This window comes from Kryptolebias marmoratus, linkage group LG2, assembly GCF_001649575.2.
Source record: "Kryptolebias marmoratus isolate JLee-2015 linkage group LG2, ASM164957v2, whole genome shotgun sequence".
Taxonomy (NCBI): Eukaryota; Metazoa; Chordata; class Actinopteri; order Cyprinodontiformes; family Rivulidae; genus Kryptolebias; species Kryptolebias marmoratus.
In genome coordinates this window covers 29008149-29014400 of record NC_051431.1, presented here as the reverse complement: position 1 = coordinate 29014400, position 6252 = coordinate 29008149, and the positions used below count along the sequence as shown (strand labels likewise).

Below are 6252 nucleotides of genomic sequence, written 5' to 3'. Positions count from 1 at the left end.
GCCTTGGTTTAGTAATATCATGTTTTAGTAGTTTAGATGTCCTGTACCTTTGTCATGTTTTAGCTTAGTTATCTTGTCATGTTCTGTAACTCTGTCTGTAATTTTGTTCTTGTGTTGTAAAGCACTTTGAGTCGCCTCATGCTGAAAAGTGCTATATAAATAAATGTACCTACCTACCTACCTACCTACCTTTGAACAACAAAAAGAGTTGTTGATGTTGCAGCATCATCAAACTTTAGAGCGCAAGCAAAGAGCAAAAGAACAGGAACTTGAATTGGAAAGGTTGAGATCAAATGTCCGTTTGCATGAAGCTGAAATAAAGCAACAGAAAGAGAGACATAGTTTAGAGTGGTACAGACTAGATTAAAGAAAGAAAGATTTCTGATTCTGGACAGTCAAGCTCAGTAGATTTTAAGAAATCTTTTGATGTTTCTGCTAGTTTAAAACGTCTGCCAGTGTTTTCAGAAAAAGACCCAGATATTTTTTTGCATTTTGGGAGGTTGGCCAAAATACAACAGTGGTCTGGCTTTGAACAAACCTTGTTACTGCTGAGGAAGCTTTTTCATCTTTGTCTATGGATGATACTGAAAACTATAAAAAAGTTAAGCAGGCTGTTTTTAATGCCTTATGAACTAGTTCCTGAGGCTTTTAGGCAAAAGTTTAGAGTTTCCCAGAAACAGGAGAGACAAACTTATGTCCAGTTTGTTTGGGAACTATCAGCGTTGTTCAATTGTTGGCAAGTTTTCTCAGAAGTTGGTACACTTGAACAGTTGAGAGAGCTTATTTTGCTTCAGCAGTTTAAGTCTATCCTTCCTGAGTGAGTAGCTACATATCTAAATGAGCATAAAGTGAAAACTGCATCAGATGCTGCAGTTTTGGCAAATGAGTTTGTTTTGATAGTTAAAGGCAGTAGTTGTTGGAAACAAAAAGATAGTTCTGCCTTTTCTGGGGAAGTGGTAACAGTGAATCCATTCAATAAACAAAGTTTTAACTGTTAGAAAAAAACATGACCAAGGTAGGACATGCAATTAGTTACTGGAAAAATGAGTGCCCTGTCTTACAGACCAAGGTTAAATCTAACCTGTCACCTGTTTGCTCCTGTTTTTCCCGATTGGCTGGCAGTCTTCACCCGCAGCTGCAACTGGTTACTGCTAATCAGCTCCCTGGCTTTATAAGGCTGCCCTGAAGATCAAATTCTCGCTGGAGCATCACTTACTCTTGGTATAGCAGTCTCAGCCCTTTGAGTGCTTAAATCTTGCCTGAGTTTTACTTACTGGTTTGTTCCCGTGTTCAGAACCGTCACCTTGAGTTGTCTTGGATGATCTTCCCCTGCCTGCTCGGAAAACCAGAAGAAGAGCCACTCACCAGACCCGTTTCTGTGCTGCTGCCTGTCTGCCTCCAACCAATCCCGAAAGCTATCCACCTGATCACTCGCCTGCCTCAGCCTGCTAATATCCACCACCCTGTAAGTAAATCACTTCCCTTTTGCTAAATTGCCTCCTAGTGACTGTCTGTTGCAGGACTGCTCATTGTTTGACAAATCTGTAAATTCTGATACCAGGGAGGTCATTCAGTAAAACCTATTGCCCTGGTGATCTCTGCTGTTTATATTGAAAGGGCACAGGTAATAGCTGCTGTGAAGTGGCACACAGAGAATCCTAGAACTTCTGAGTTTTGTTTTTTTTTAAATCAGATCTACTTAATTTCTATTCCACTGATCCAAGTTTTAGACCTTATGTTTCTAGAGGCTTTGTGTCATTGGTGTCTGGTGACCAGAGAATACCTGTAAACATTCTTGGAGGTACAGGTGCCTTGGAGTCATTTATCTTGGCATCAGTGTTGCCCTTTTTGTCAAAAATGGATACTGGCTGTTGTTCAAAAGTCGTAGGTATGAGCTTGAATGTGATGACTGTTCCCCTTCATCACTTGTTTTTGTCTTTAGAGCAAGGGCGAGGTAAAGTTGCTCTTGCAGTATGTCCCATACTACTAAATAAGGAAATCCAGTTGATTTTAGGAAATTTAGTTGGGAGTAAAGAATGGGACAATTTTTCAGCTTTGGTAAATGTGCCATTAAGAAGCGGGGATAAGTCGGACACAAAATACTGTTGCTTGTGTGGTGATTGGTGGTTTTTGTGTGTGAGTGCTTCCTGGTGGGCGTTTCCTGGGCAGGTGAGTGACTCCTCGTCACCACTCCTCTCACACCTGTAATGGATCAGGCTGATCAGAACTGGAGGAGTACTTAAGGCTGCAGTGGGAACCAGACCAGCGCTGGAGCATTGTTTACCATGCGGTAAAGTGCAGAGCCTCTGAGAAACCTCGCTGTGTTTTTGTAAACTCCTTGTTGTGATTCTAGTTCTTGATTTTGTTCCACAAACCTGTGTTCAGGATTATCTGTCCATCTGGAACCAGTCTGGTCTGCATCCAAGTACCCGCTGTCTAGTTAAGTACTCACCTGCACAACTGTACCTGCCTGTTCCTGCTCCTGCTGCCACCTGGATCACGAAACCTACCTGCTGCTTTCTGAATCACCACTCCACCTTCATTCAGAAAAGACTCACCTCACCTTAACGCCGCTCACTGGAACCTCCACCGGACCTCCGCTGTGAAAGGACTTACCTCATCTTCTCCTCCGTGTTCTGGACTCACTCCTCTACTGTAAGAACAAACACTGGAAAGATTACCTGCACCATACCTGCTGTTCCTCTCCTTACAAACTCCTTACTCATGACATTCTCTACTCCTCAGGTCCTGGCTCCAGTTCCCACCTGTAAATATTCTGTTCACTGTAAATAAATTCACTTACCGTTACGTTCTGGTTTCTGCGTCTGTCTGTTGCCGAGCTGCTCACTTGGGTACAGTCTGAATCTTGACAGCTTGTGTATGTATTTGGGCCAGGAGTAAGGATTCTCCTGAAGATTTTTTTCAGCAGCTTCAAGTGATAAAAATACCACAAATTCTTTAAAAGTGTCATTTTCCCTGCCAGTGTATGCTTTGTCTTTTTCATGTAGTGATCTTGTAAAGGAACAGAGGGAGAATCAATCTTTACAAGAACTGTTTCACTTGGTCTGCCCTGCAGATGCTTCAGGTGAAGCATGCTCAGTCCACTCCTTACCATCCAGAAAGTCAGGGAGCTATTGAAAGGTTTCATCAAACCCTGAAATCCTTGTTGCATGCTTATTACATGGAACTCAACCGTGATTAAGAAGAGGGATTGCTTTGGCTTATGTTAGCAGCATGAGAAGTTACCCAGACCAGTACTGGGTTTAGCCCAAATGACTTTGTTTTAGGAACAACTGGAATCTGAAGTGAAATGCATTCTGAAAAATAATATTGCAATTCCTTCAAGCTCAAGTTGGTCCTCACCATGCTTGCTTGTATGAAAACTAGATCAGACCTTTTGACCTTGTACAGACCTTTGAAAAGTTAACAGGGTTACAAAGGCAGATTAATTTCCATTGCCCTGTGTGGATGGGATACATTCTGCAAAATTTGTCCGTAAATTTGATTTACTGAAGGGATTTTGGCAAGTGCCACTACCTGCACTGTATCACTTCCACTGGGCTATACTCTTACTTAGTCATGCCCTTCGGGCTGAAAAATGCACCAGCAACCTTCCAAAGACTGATGAATAAAGTAGTTCCTGGACTGGAAGTTTGTGTGGTTTATTTAGATGTGGTCATTTACAGCGACACTTGGGACAATAATATGCAGCGAATAGGGGCATTGTTTAACAGTTTGGCACCAGCCCGGCTTACTGTGAATCTGGCAAAGTGTGAGTTTGCTAAGGTAACAGTCAGTTCTCCAGGTAAAGTGGTGGGTCAAGGCCAGGTTTGCCCAGTGAGAGCAAAAGTTTAAGCCATAGATCATTTCCCATTTCTATCTATGAAAAATGAGCTTATGAAATTTTTAGGAATGGTTGGGTACTACAGACAATTCTGTAAGAACTTTTCTACTATAGCTGCACCTCTTACTAACCTTCTCAGCTCCAAGGTCAGGTTTGCATGGCCACTAACTTGTCAGAAGGCATTTGAGGAAGTAAAACATGTGATTTCCTCTGGCCCTGTGTTAGCGGCTCCTCATATGTATGCGCCATTTAAATTACAGGTAAATGCTAGTAAGTTGTGCTGATGCAGGAGGGGTAAAATGGAGTGAACCTCCCTGTCAGTTTTTCTTCCCCCGGAAGTTCAACTCTTACGAAGTAAACTACTCTATAGTGGACAAGGAAGCATTGGCTTATATTTAGGCCTTACAACACTTTAAAGTGTATGTAGATGCAGGCTGTAACCCTGTTGTAGTTTATACAGATCACAACCCCCTTACATTCCTTCATTCACTCCAGAATCCAAACCAACATCTTATGGGATGGTATCTCTTCCTTTATTCATACACCCTGGATGTTAGACATATAAGGGGTGTAGACAATATTTTGGCTGATGCATTATCCAGGGCTGCATCATAGAAAAAAATAACTTATCTATCCTGTTATCTCTCTGCTTCTGTCTTTCAGGTACAAAATTGGTCTGACTTAGAGTAGGTTTATAACTAACAGCAGTTTTGAGATGGCTAGTTGACCCATATTTTATGGGAGGGGGTGTGATGGCTTGAGAGCACTAAGTTTGGCATGTTTGTTTTTCTCTTTCTGTGGTGGTTGGGGTAGCTCATTATAGATCCAGTTGCACCTGGTTAGTGGGCGTGACGGTTATAAAGGCAGCTCATACACAGTGCTTGGGTTGGCTCTCTCTTTTTTCTCTCTCTGGGAGGCTGGCTTGCCAAATGGGTAATGTTTTTGGTTACAACTCTTTTTGTTACTGGGTCATTCAATCTTATCAGCTTTCAGGCAGAATGTTTTTCCTGTTATTGACATAACCATCTTTTTCTTTCACAGTGCACAGTTCTTCTAAATTAAATACAATTGAGCAAGCTAAGCTTTGTCTAAGGAAGTCTCTTCTTTTGTTGCCAACTATGAGCCAAGTTGGTAACGATCCAATAATTACTTTCTGAGTTACACTGAAATCTGTCCAGTGGTTCTTGAGCTACTTTGCTAATGCTATAGAAAACCTAACACATGGGCAAAAAAAATATTGCCCTTGGTGGTCAGCAATAAAAAAAACAAATAAGAACACAAATATGCTACTTAGTTACAGTGACATAAGTAAATGTAACTTGTTAGTTTCCATCTCTCTGACACAATGACTACTTTCTAACAAATACTGTTAATGCATAGGTTGCTCCGCTTTCTAACCCACCATAGAGTAGTCATCCTAAAGCTAAATCTGGTTTCATACATTCTGAAACACCATATGCTGCTTTAATACAGTTAGATATTGAGTGGCATATTTGCTTGTTAGATGCCTTGCATTTTCAGGGAAACAAGAAACACACTTTAAATAGAGAACATTGGATTTAAAAACAGAAGTACAAAATAAAATTAAAATAAATAACTTTCTATTTTAAAGCTTTCGTTGCTAGTGGTCAATATATTTCAGGTCTATACCTAACTGATGTTATGTTTTTAGGTTTTGTGTTTTATGGTACGACCTACTAGAATATAAGGTACTGTCAAAACTTTATTGAGACTACAACTCAAGCAACAAACTGCAAAAGCCTTTTTATAAACTACTTCAGATTACTCAGCTTGCTACATTACTGTAGTGGAGTTGAGAACTCAGGTGTTAAATAAGTTCTAAAGTGTAAAACAACCTCACATGTACTAAAGGTTTTAGACCAAAACAATCTATACATCAGAAACATACATATTGTGATAAAATCTATATATATATATATATATATATATATATATAATTAACACATTTTCTTAACTGAGATAATCACGTCATATACACAAGTTTGTCTTCTTTTTTTAACACATCAATACTCACAAAGACGAAGGTTTCTCATAGCACAAATGTTTAAAACACATTCAGTGTTATATGATCCTCTTTCTCCCTTAATTTACAAAACGCTAGCTTAACCGGAGAAAATACGTCCAAGCTGGGCATGCGGTGATAGCAAACACTACCTCACAAATTCTGCACTTTCAATATACCAAAGATGAGAGGTCTCACTCAGACTAAAATTTAAACTCAACTTTTTAAACGGTTTTTAACTATGAACTTGTTTCTTACTCTATTTATGTAACGTATTACTGTTCTTTAAATAAAAGACAGCACAATAAGTAACAAAAGAACACAAAAAACATGGAGAAGAACGAGAGAAGGCATGAAACCAAAATAACTGGCTAATGACATATTG

General features: G+C 39.9%; 1 long non-coding RNA gene across 2 annotated transcripts; it reads left to right on the top strand.

Moving 5' to 3' along the window:
- Positions 1–1365: 1365 nt before the first annotated feature.
- On the top strand, positions 1366–2793 carry LOC112449819. 2 transcript variants are annotated; one of them, XR_005233973.1, is made up of 4 exons: positions 1366–1465; positions 2170–2290; positions 2386–2655; positions 2746–2793. It is a non-coding gene; the product is annotated as an uncharacterized LOC112449819 (long non-coding RNA). The 2 variants fall into 2 exon arrangements; XR_005233972.1 differs by lacking the exon at positions 2746–2793 and having other exon boundaries at positions 2386–2727.
- Positions 2794–6252: the final 3459 nt, after the last annotated feature.